This window comes from Hakea prostrata, chromosome 4 (assembly GCF_041222555.1).
Source record: "Hakea prostrata isolate BN-2017 chromosome 4, UWA_Hpros_2, whole genome shotgun sequence".
Classification (NCBI taxonomy): Eukaryota; Viridiplantae; Streptophyta; class Magnoliopsida; order Proteales; family Proteaceae; genus Hakea; species Hakea prostrata.
Window position 1 is genome coordinate 7,440,736 of NC_142603.1, and position 12,878 is coordinate 7,453,613.

Genomic DNA, 12,878 nt, shown 5'->3' on the forward strand with positions numbered 1-12,878 from the left:
GGGTCAAGGAGATGGCAACAGTGAGAAGGCACAATGCCATTGAGAAAACATCTACATGGCAAATCGGAAGTGGTGAGTCATGGAGGTTGTGTGAAGAAGTAAAGATGCACTAAAAGATGGAAGGAAGAAAGAAAGAAATAAAGAAAGAAAAAGGAATATGCCACAAGGGAGGTAGGATCACACCACTGAGATAACTTTCATGCCACAAAAACAAAGGTAGTGCTATATCATGAAGAAGAGAGGGCATGTTGTTCATCTAATTGGAGATTGAAGGTCAATTCGGCGATGGGTTTTCCTCACAAGAATGAGAAAGCCTAGGGATTTCAGCCTATCTTACATCCTTTTCTAATCAATTCTATCTCAAAACATTTGACACCTTAAATCATATAAAGTCACACGATGGTTGTATAAAACATTTGTGAGAGCAAAATGCCTCTTTATCCAAATAAAACAAAAAAAAACAAAAAAAGAATATGTTCATCACACATGCCTTTCCACTTTAAAAAGAGAATGTAAAGGATTACCATGTTAAAGGATTTTACTTTTTCCCCAAAGAAAAGGATGATGAAATTTATTCAATAAAAGCATTCAGTACACATCATGAACCAAACTCTGATGGAATTAAAATAAGGGGTGGAGGTTGTAACCACCAGACCCTACAAATATGCAAAGAAGGAGCACCACATGCAGGATATTATGCCTCCTTATTCTCCAAGCGAGGAATTTAGCTAATTGAGTAGCCTGCAAATGAAGATTACACAAGGGTTGTCACCTTAAATCTCAAGAGCCATATGATTAAGCAGACCCAGATGGTTATTAAAGCTTTGCACTGCTCCTAAGCAATCAGAGAACACTTTCAGCCACTCAAACCCAGCACCTACCCAACATGATGCCATCTCAAATCACTTTCATCATCCCAAAGCATCGCCGATAGGGATCTCGCCCATCTACATTTAGGAGCCAAAAAGGAACCATTTGGGGGTAGATTTGATTCATTATGGAGTACATTTTAATTGTTTGAGTTGGCCTGGTTGTTCTCGATAGAGGTATTGGGATGCTCCAATTAGGAAGAACAATCCAACTCTATTGAAAGACTATGAAGACTAAGTATCAAGCTTAAAATCACCTTAAGAGAGGAGGCAAGGAAAGACATCCGTTGCAAAGGCCTTGTAGCATGCATGACTTTAAATAGACTCGCTGGATAGTGAGTATCAATATAGTTGATCCCATCTAGTTGGATTTAAGGTTATGGGGTAGTTGGTGTTGAATAACATTTAATGGACTTGGATTTCCTTAGATGGTGCTTATATGCAATTTCAGGGGAAGTATGAGATATCATAAGAAACTCTCAAATGTAGGGGATATCAAAGGGATTTCCAAGAGGAGGAACAATAACATTGTGGTAGTAAAACGTGCAAATTTTATTTGTTGTGCTAAGGATCTTTTCCCCTATTTTAATATTTGATTTCTTTGGTGTCCACTCTTTCTCTTGTGTTTTGGCCAACAAGATGTACAAATTTACTAGGTTACCCAATACTTTTTTTGGCCTTTAGGCTAAGATCAAGTGTAGTACCCACTACCCAATACTACCAAGCTGGATCTAGACTGTATAACCAAGTTCAAGAAGGCTTCCAAATCTGGCTCTCTTTTTTTTTGTCAAAAAATTTGGCTATCTCAGTTGATATGACTCTTCTCAGTTAATGCAGAAGGCCTGACCATCACGCATTTTTCTTCAGTTAATGCACAAGGCTATTCGGCAGACCGTTGGATCAGGAAATTTGGTCAAGATTGAGATTGAGATTTTGATCTTCCGAGATTGAAATTTCTTGCTGAATGTGTCATGCGCATTAAATGCTGATACGACTTACTTAACCCATACTTAACCCACATCGCTTCATATAAATGGAGTGCTGACAGATCCACAATGACTTTCTGCACCATTTTGCTGAATAGTTAGAAGCACACAACTAATGAAACCAAGACTGATGCAACTCCAACTCTCAAAGTCATAGTGGGTCTGCCATGCATACATTTGACGAAGGGGAAAATGATTTTAAGCATAGAACATGCCCGACAAACCAGCATGTAAGATCCAAAGCAGCTGGGCTTGGATAAACCATGTATCACATGAGCCGAAGAAGAGCATCCGACAACTTATCGGTGCCGCACGCATGAAAGAAAAGCAATTGAGATTATATTTATCCAAGTGTGATAAAACATACACAACAAATCTGGTTCCCAGGCCACTATATATTCTGCCCCATATTAATAGTAATACAGAATACCTTTCATTGCCCATGAAAAAAATCTGATGTCTCCTGAAGAAAGTAGATGTCCAGATTGGCTTTTCATCGCATGCTTTTTTGTTCTCTCATTAATGTCAATATTCTGATGTAGCCCCACAAGAATACTTCCAAAGAATCTTTCTTTAACAAAAGTACAAAACTAAACAAATAAATGTCAAGTGTCAACCATATTAAAGAAACAAAAAATGGAAAGAAGCAACTATAGGAGCTTTTAGCCTGGAGACAAATCCGTCACTAAAATATGTTGCCATGCCTATTATTCCATACAAATAAATGCAAAATCTTTGTAGACTTTGTAAAGGCTTCTCCCAGGTGTACTGTTTTAGGGCAAAGGTGGAAACCATCATGAATGCTGGCAATGGCAAATAACAACCAGTGTAACAGACCTGAAGCAAATGTCGTCGGGGATATTTTCGCCGGTTTGATATCAAGGCTTGCAAAATGCATGTGAAGTGTCATGTAGGGCCTCACTCTCATAATTTCAACTGAAAAAAGAAGAAGAAGAAGACAGAGAATAAGCCTAAGTAGTCCATCAGCAACTTTCTGATCAACCTACACTGTCCAAAGAATAGAAATACATTAGACATCAGATCCTGACTCGTTCAGCATCAAGGAAGGAAATTCTGCAGATTTAAATATAACCACCATTTAAAATTTGACCATCTCGACAGTCATAACTTCAGGTGGAGCAGTGGAAGCTTCACCCGCAGCAAAATAATATTGGCTGCCGTTACTATTGATTCATCATCAGAACATCCAAGGCAACACATACGGCACGTCCAGAGACCAAACCAGTTTCTATTGCCTGTAGGAAAAGAAAATCAGTACAATGAGGTTCAGAGAAAATAGTCTTCCAAAAGGGACCTTAAGCTGTATTCCTCTAATTATGAATAGAGATTAATACATTACTTCTTAGGAAGGCTTCTTCTCATTAGTATGTGAACTACTGAAGCAAAGATCATGAACAGCACCAGTGCACCTATGATATCAGAGCAGAGGAAGCGGCCAAAAATTGGGAGCCAGGCTAATTCGGAATGAACCGGGGAACAAAACAAGTAACTATTAATATCCACAAAATGACGATGTGGGATCTTTGTCCTACAAGGTTGACATGGGCGCTTAGAGTAGTAGGAGAAAAAGCAAACCAGAAACTAGATCAATCCACTTAAAATGATCCCGTGGTGCCAAAAAAACATAACCCACTGTTAACTGGTGATTTGACTTATGTTTTTGGTTGCTATGAAGGGTGCGGTACCTTGGTCTTGCCAAGTTCCGGTAAGAATCTCACAGTTTCAGTGGAATTACAACAATGATTCAGACACCGTTTCAGCATCAGCTTGGTCAGATCTCTTATAGAATAGAAGTTACGACCATATTTTAGGTTTTGCTACCTTTCACTGGTTTAGACTCCAAAGAAGGTAGCAAAACATTTGTGTAAGAATACATTACATTTGGTAAGTATGAAACAGTTTATAATTTAATGTTCAATTTATTTCCTGATGTATTTAGTTCTTTTGATGAATTATACAATGATTCTTTGATTACAACAATTATTGTATTATATTTTTGTAATTCATAGAAATAAGTAAGAAGAATTTTACTTAATTAGTCAGCTTCTGTAAAGAGGCTTTCTAGACCAGCATGCATACAGGTGTTGAGCAACGTAAAAGAAGTAATCAACTGACAAATTGGATCTTCCTACCCCCCAAAAAAAAAATTGGTTCTAAAATAAAAGAGAAAAATATATAATTATATGATCATCAATTAGAGCATGACACTCACAAAACCAAATGTATGATCCAAGTCCACTTTCCTTCTCATCTTAGGAGAACTTTCTGCCTTGTTTTGACACGATCATCTGATGCCATAAGCAAGTGCAATTAGGTACCTGCAACAAACACGTTGTAATATTAACAAGGAAAGATAATTGACTAAGATAACTCGTTATGTAAAAAGAAATTACAGATGTTTAGCATCAGTCAAGAGGAGTTCAATAATGCAATCGGTAAATTGCGATACAACTCACTGCGTATTTTAATTGAGGAAGGAAGAATCAGATCAATTTTAAAAGTTTCATTGTAAGTCTGATACTTTCCTTTTCCAATCCCAAATAATTTTGTTTTGTCCATTCAATAATATATTTTGCATATTGTACACGTAATTACGCTGTATTCATGGATGAAATATGTGATTGTGAATTATTAAAAACAGTATGTATAAATAGGATACCAGACTGGATGCGGATGTCATGTATGCAAAATGAATTATAATTTGGGATCTGTTGTGTGCACTATAAATTTAAACTAATAGAGCCACTATGAGATAAAAGAGGCATTCTATATCTCAGATCACTAAAATGTAATTTCCTGGGAATTATGGATATCTATGGAAGCTCCAGTGAGTAAAATTCCTTGCTATAAATGCCTTTATATTCTTGTCTTGCCATTGAAAAAATTCGGCATCCCTAATAGGCCCATACTGAAGCTCATTCTCTATCAGGTAATGTGCTTAATATGTCTGTATCTAAAAACACACACTGAGGCTGCCTATTAAGTCTCTCAATATTATATTTTGCATCTTGTAAATAAATACATAATTAAGCTGTACTCAGGGATTAAATATGTGATTGTGAATTCTTAAAAACAAGATCAATAGGATACCAGACTGGATGCAGATATCATGTATGCAGAATGAATTATAATTTGGGATTTGTTGTGTTTTCTAAAATTCAAACTAATAGATCCACTATGAGATAAAACAGGCATTCTATATTTCAGATCACTAAAACACAATTTCCTGAAAAGATTTGGCTATCTAGAGAAGCTTCAGTGAGTACAATTCTTTGCTATTAATGCCTTCATATTCTTGTCTTGCCATTGAATAAGATCTACATCTTTAATAGGCCAATATAGAAGCAGATTGCTTATCAGGTTATCTGTTTTATATGTCTGTATTTAAAAACACACACTGAGGCTAATAGAAAGCACCGATTAAGTCTTTCCCGGATCTATGGTTAATTCCAGTTATGCCACCAACTGAAGAATCCACTTTTAAAAAGACATTTATAGCATTAACTAGATAGAAGTTACTCAGTGCAATGAAAATGGGAACACAGAAACTCCAGCAGATCTCTGCCTCTACACTTGCTGGGATCTGAGTGAAATTTACCCCACACATAAAAGCAGCAGCAGGAAACCCTATCACTTATCACACCACCTCAAAGATCAACAAATGTACAGCGCCGATCAAATCATGATTCAATGGCCTTGTCATGAAGATTTTCACAAATAAAACAGTTAAAAACAACACAGAGTTCTCCCATGCAAAAAGAAGAAGTTCAAAGACACTCAATGTCCTTGTACTTCTCACCATATGCTAAGATCACACTATCAACAGAGATATTTGAGCTTCTAGTCAAACCTTAGTCGACGTACAATGGAGCAATTGCAGTGTCAGTAACCACAAGAAATCTCTTGCCATGAACATGCTGAGAATATAGAAGCTTGCATTGAAACTAAAGCCAAGTTAATTCCATATAATTGTAAATAGGAATTCGACACAACTAATTGCTAGCAGTAACCAGTTAACTTTGTGACCTAGACCAGAGTTAGGTCAAAGTCATGTCATACGGTATGTCGACAAAATAGTCACTGGGATAAGAAGATAATAATGATACAATAAATTGACGAAGATTTTAGGTGAAAACTGATCAGGCAATACAGAGAAAAGGAAAAATGATGAAATTACCTTAGAAGAAGTTCGGTTCCATCAAGAAATCCGGCTCCCATATATATTGAACATCTTCGATCCCTTAAATTGACAACCACAATCGTTCTCATTTCAGAACAGGATAGATGATTCGATTCGTACCCACCAAAACCATAGGAAAGCGAGGAATGTCTCAGACTGTGATTCCGCCACCGAAGAAACAGATGAGCCGTATCGAGAGAAATGGAAGTCCGTGGAGGATTGACAACGAAGCGATGAAATATCAAATATAAGTAAGTATGATAACCCATCAAAAACTGGAATCGTTAAAAACGATTTCTGGCGTCTTTTTGCTTCCATAACGTATAAAAAGAAATCGAACTCGAAAAAAACTCGTTTGGCACAATATATGTCGAAATTTATTTGAAATTTTTGTTTCTCAATAATACATTTCAGATATGATTGTTGTTGGTGTAAAATGTTGATCTTAGCTCCATGATTTGTGCTCGATCTACATCCGATTCACCTCCGACTATTGAATTAGTACAAGGGAACAAACCAAAGACTTCATAGAGGAGTGAAAATCCAAGAGATGATGAAAATCTTACCTAATCGGGGCTTAACAAGTGATTATATTATTGACTCATAGCTCCAAAGATAACAAGCTTCTCAACCTTTGGATGCTCATGTGATGACATGGAGGGTGGAGATGGCTTCTGCATGCTAAGGATCCAAGGTACTGCTAAAGAGTTGCTTTAGCTGTCAGGAGTCCCGTCAACAGAAAACGAGTCTGTCACACTCTTTTGTTGATGTGACAAAAGCCCAAAAGAGAGATGAAGCAAGCCGCCGTCCCAGGGCTCAAAAAGATCGTTAAGAGTGCGAAGCTCTTGCTGCCTACAGCGGATGCCAGGAATCCTGGGCTTATTTCACATGACTTTATCACGTGGAGTCCGCTCGCCAAATTACGGATCAACGCCATGCTTGGTCCTTCAAGCCACTTCTCAGCTAGTGGGTCCTTGGCGAGGCTTCCATCAGAGAGACGTCTAGGTTCATCATGACATTTAGGGCTGGTCCAAAGACCAGTTCTTTGGGCCATGAATATAATATGCAAATGTTGATAACAATTGTGAACAGCACTGTTTGAAGCAGTGGACATCTGGGTTGTTTATATGTGATTCACTTAATTTGAAACATTTATATGCACGTTAATTGCATGATCCGCTATTTAGAGCAGCACTACCCTTAAGCAAAATCTATAATTTTGATGCAACAACAGAATACAACTAGCAACGGCATTGAGCGAGACCTGACTCACAAGAGCCATGGAAGGATTGTGAGAGAAGCCGTGAAGTACAAGTAAATATGATAACCCATTGAAAATTAGCAATCGTTAAAGCACTTTTTGGTAATTGTTTGCTTCCATGGAAAAAATTGAACTCTAAAGAAAACTCGTTTGATAAAATGTTTTATTTTTGAATATTTTAATAATATAGATTGAAATTTATGAGCATTTTTTGTGTAACAATAAATCATGTGAAATCCAATGTTAAAGAGGGTATTTAACATTAAATCCATGGAAAGGATTCTTTATCTCCATGTTATTTTATTTTAAATTTTCCTGTTTTGAAGTCTTTGATTCTAACGTTGATTCCGTTCCTACTTTTAAGCAAATAATAGTAAAATTTATTTTTAAAAATTGCATGATTTGGATTGACGAAGGCAGTGATATGGATCTCATGATGATCTGTCATGAATTGGAACACAGAATCCACATAAAATCTTGGATTGGGCTCCACATCATGGTCATATAGATGCCTTGTGTTTTGTCTGATGTTAAAAAGACAATTCTCCAGTAAATGTCTTCCAAGTAACAACACAACAATTAGTAGAAAATGCAAGGAGAGAAACTGGTCGTCCAATTAAGAAATGACCATCACTCCATCACCATCGATGGGAGAAGTTGGTGCCCCTGCTCTGCCGTGGTGGGCTACGAGCTCGGAGCAACCATTAACTCCTACCTGATATTTTACAAGTATTGTGTTTCAAGTTGGATGCTTGAGATATAGTTTATATATCCACCAAACACTTGTTTATTTCTCAGCTCCTATTCCACCACTATACGACAGCATGTGTATCAGTGTATGCCTCCCCACCTGTCCAGGAGACTCCAAATTAAAAAAAAAAATTACAAAAAAAACAAAAAATATAGTAATTATTATAAATTGAGTTTTTTAGGTGTGGGTTTCTTTAGTAAATTATAAATTAGTGTTGAGTTTTCTTACTTACAATATATTACATGTAGGTCTAATCAAATTAACGGTCTAACATGATAGCTATAATAATGTTGGGTTTTCTTCCTAGTATTAGCTGACTTTAGAAGGTTGAGGTCACTGCAACAAGGTATTAAAAGGGTATTTTGGTCCCTCCAACTTTAAAATTTGAATACAGTTAACAACGACTAACCGTGTTTATTTGATTGAACCCACATGTAATATATTGTAGTAACAGGACTCAACATTAGTTTACAGTCTACTTAGAGACTCCCATGTAAAAAAATGTTATAAATTTAATATTTAAATATTAAATAAATAAACAAAGATTAACAAAATTCTAACTAAACCAATAGGTGTCTCATTTAATTGTGTAATTAGACACAGACATGTTCCTATGAGTAGTTGGTGAAGGATTTGAATCATGGCGCATATGATGAGCAAGTTTGGCGACAGGTTTGAGCGCTCCAAGTACCGACGAGAATTGGGTGTTTCCTTTGGTTGGTTTTACATGAGAAGCTTCTCACCAAAACTCGACTGAAACATTTGGGTCTTGTCTCGCATGATCACTGTAGTTTTTGCATGTCCGAAGGAGAGGGTTGTCTACATGTGCTTCAAGACTGTGGATTCGCCAAGGGGGTTTGGTGGAGATTGGTTGACGTCTCGCTAAGGGGAGACTTTTTCAATTCAAATCTGGGGGACTGGATGAGGCTTAATTTGGTGGGATCCTTTGCTAAGAGTAAGCCAGGTTGGGCGGTACAGTTTGCTTGCACGACTTATCTTCTATGGTTTTGGAGGACTCATGATGTGCATGAGTGTTATTTTATGCGACCTCATAATGGAAGATAGTTAGCTTTAAAATATGGGAAATCGGTGGTAGATGCCTGGATTTCCTGTGCTCGTTTCAAGCAGTCGGTAGGTTCTTGAGTGTCTTTGAGGTGGAGGTTTCCTCCTGGTGGTTGGATTAAAGGAAATATGGATGCTGCCTTTTGACGTAGGGGTGCGGATGTTCGTATTGGTGGTTTATTTCGCGATTCTGCAGGTCGTTTTATTGGTGGTTTTGTTAGAAGGGTTCGGTCAAGTTGTGTCATTGAAGCAGAACTTGAAGCCATTTGCCAAGGTTTGGAGCTGGCGATGAGTAGTCATTTCCAGCCGCTACAGCTGGAGTCGGATTCCGGAAAGCAATAGAGCTTTTGGATCCATGTTGTGTGGATCGTGGGAGGTTTGGTTGTTTAGTTGAGCGAATTGGTGTTTTGCTGCATGAGATGGTGAGTACGCGATGCGTATATGTTGGACGTGTTGCTAATAAGGCTGCTGATTAGATATCTAAGTTTCCACTTGATTTGGAGTGCTCTTGGATGTTATTTCAGGATGTTCCCCACGGGTTGGAGGAGATCCTTCAGGCGGATTGTGATGCTGCTTCCTTGTAGTTTCTCTTTGAGTCATTGCCTCCGTTGTTTTATTATCGGAAAAAAAAATATTAATAAATCTTAAAAATGTAGATCCATGACAAATAAATAGGATATATCCTACCAACGAGTTGGTCTAAGTGGTAAGTAACTTGGTCCGCTTAAGCGAGGTTCCGATATCGAAACCTTGTGAATTCAAAAAATCCTTGCTGGGAGACTCACCCACTACAGCCAGGTGTACTACCCCGATCAAACACCGGATTAGTAGGGCAAAGCCTTGAAAACCGGTGTTGGCAACCCAAAAACATATATATATATATATATATATATATATATATATATATATATATATATATATATATATATATATATATATATATATCCGAAATAAATACAATTTATTTTTATATAGCCATAAGTACAACTTTTCCCCATAATAATGAAAATTTATCATAAGATATAAATAATTCACACACAACCGTAACTTAAAAAGAGGATGATGTCCTTTCTCCTTTACTTTTCCAATTTACTTTTCCAAAGCTTCGTGTTACCCAACTTTAAACATTACTTTCAAAGAATCCAAAGAAAACTAGAGTACATACAACAACTTCCCCCACCCAAAATCCAAAAAAAAAAAAACACCCGCACACACACGGCAGAGTATACAAGACGCGGATATCACGATAGAAAACTAAACCCTGCAACCACTTCTTTTTCTTTTTTCGTTTTTCTCTACAAAGGATCGGATCAACAGTTCAACACTACTTTGTGCACCTCTTCTAAAAAACAAGGTTACACATTCTCCTTCCAAACGAACCCTAACGTCCAGTTTGGTTTATTTACAGAAAAAACCCTATTACGTCTCATCCCATGGCGGAGAAGGACAAACCTAACTCGAATCACTGCAGGCGTAAAAGTCGCCGGAGATTGTCAGTCGCCCCAGCATCAATCCCTCCGGCTTCGGCATTGCAGCTGAGCTTGGGCCTGAGAGAGAACTTGGGTAAAGGCAAGCTACTGGGAGGAGGAGACATATAGAAAACCGATCCTGAAAATTTCTCCTCTTTGTTGTCCTCAGAAGTCACTGATGCTTTCATGACTTTAAAGATTTCATCCGGAATATCACTCGGCTCCGGTCCCATCCGATCTGTCGACGTGATCACTAAACATTCCGTCGGTACAGATCTAGATTCCTGCTGCTTCTTTGGAGTATTTCCTGAAGTACGCTTTGGTTTCTTTGATGTCGGATCTTGGTCTTTGGTCCTGTTGGTCTTTCCGTTAGTCGGAGAGCACGAAAGGCCTCTGTTTGGTGAGAAAGTTTGGTATTTTATGGGAAGTGGGAGGAGAGGTGGCTGTGTTTGTTGTTTCTGTCCATTGGAAACAGAAAACGAAAGCGAGGAAGACGTGAAGGGAGGATATCTCGAAAGCAGACCTCTACTCTCGAAGTTTAAGAGTAGATTTGCAGGCAAGAAGTTTCCAGAAGGCCGGGGATAATTGCTCTGAAGGTTTCTCTTGGAGTTTCGTCGGATTTGTTTGTAAGGGGAAATGGTTGACTGATCTGGAGAATAAGCCAAGGGAACAACCTCCATTTTCGTTTGAGAATATGGAAGAATCTGGTGCCGATCGAGGACGATGAACTTGAAAATCAGATTTGCGAGGTCTTTCAAGTCTCAACTGCAGAGATCAAAATACAAGTGCAGCAGAATATACAAGTAGTAAAAACAGGCGATGATCTCAAATAATACGATCAATAACCAGGAAAATTTGAAGCTAACTCTACGCGGAAATCAAAGAAATGAAAAAAGTATACACAAACATAGACAAAGAGTATATAGACTTTCTATCTTTTCAAACTAAACAGCCAGGTGAAGAAACGGAAATTTGAGAGAGAAAAAAGGGGATTACTTCTCCAGAGTAAGAAAACGTTTACAGAAAGAAAAGAAATATGCAATCACAGAATCAAGGATCTGTCAGGGGAAATTAATCGTCAAAACCTGAGAAGAAGAAGAAGAAGAAAACTCATTCTCGTCAGCAAAATGCCTGGATATGCAAAATGAACTATAAAAGAGATGCGATCTGAGCTACTATAACATCAAACTGAAAATTAATGATCTTCGTTTCTCAAAAAATTCGACTACGAAGAGGAGAGCCTCAGCTCTTTCGTCTTGTTCACCTTCTGTGAGATAATAATAATAAAGGTGTTATAAAACTACAGGTTACAGCTGCAGCGACTCTGCGAAACTTATATGGGTCTCTATCTCGAGGAAATCCAATTTATAGTTGAAGTTCCAACGGCTACTTCTTTTAATGTTTGTTAAAAATTAATCTAATTTTTTAAATGACCTGCTAGATTACCGACAACCACGAAGGATGGGTAATCGGAAAGCGAGAATTCCGAAAAACATTACTGTAGGCCGGCACCGCCAATTTAATTTGTGTCGTCAGATAAGGATATCAACGTTACCGTTATGGCGTTATGTAGATTCAAGCCGTAGATTTATATCGTAGATCCTCGGGTTCCTGTCTTTGCTTTTTCCACAAATGTCCGGCAGCCTCGAGCTTTGTCTGGACGTAAAGGAGTTGATGAATCTTAGCCATACACGTTTTACCAATGTGGTCCCCCGCCTAAACCGTGGGACCCTCTAAATTATTGGGGGTCACACGGAGCCAACCACGTGGATGGGATGTGGAATGCAAATAATTTTATAATCTGTTTTGTTTCTAGAAGATTCCCAGAGATGTCCTGGTTTTGCTAAATAGTTTCTGAAGACCATGAAGATTTTTCGATACGTGGAAATCTTATCCAAGAAAACCACGTTAGACGAGTGATACAGGAATCTTCGCCCCCCCCCCCCCCAGTGATAAAGGACCCCCATTTTTGCTTATAAGTCCTATTCTTTATAATGTTATTATATTATCCAAGCTATTATCCCTTCAAATCTTTTTCTTATTTATCGAAAAAAAAAACTTATTCTTTTAGATCAATACTATCGTTCCGTCGCGCACATGACCTAGCCCAGTGTTTTCCCAAGGTTTTGCGGTTCTTGCCTCTCGCCTTTCTCCTCCGTTGCACCATTATGCACCGGATGTTCTAAATGTCTCTCCTTGCACCGGCTTTATACATTTATACTCTTCAAATCTTTTTCTATTTCCCAAAAATACATTAATTTTCTTTTCCTTAGATCAAT

General features: G+C 37.9%; 1 long non-coding RNA gene across 3 annotated transcripts; it reads right to left on the reverse strand.

Moving 5' to 3' along the window:
- Nucleotides 1-2,148: 2,148 nt before the first annotated feature.
- LOC149017535 (uncharacterized) lies at nt 2,149-6,593 on the reverse strand. 3 transcript variants are annotated; one of them, XR_016172822.1, is made up of 4 exons: nt 6,054-6,593; nt 5,727-5,820; nt 4,089-4,194; nt 2,149-3,111 (listed from the first exon to the last, which is right to left on the reverse strand). It is a non-coding gene; the product is annotated as an uncharacterized LOC149017535 (long non-coding RNA). The 3 variants fall into 3 exon arrangements; XR_016172821.1 differs by lacking the exon at nt 5,727-5,820 and having other exon boundaries at nt 2,154-2,445; nt 2,693-3,111; XR_016172820.1 differs by lacking the exon at nt 5,727-5,820 and having other exon boundaries at nt 2,153-3,111.
- Nucleotides 6,594-12,878: the final 6,285 nt, after the last annotated feature.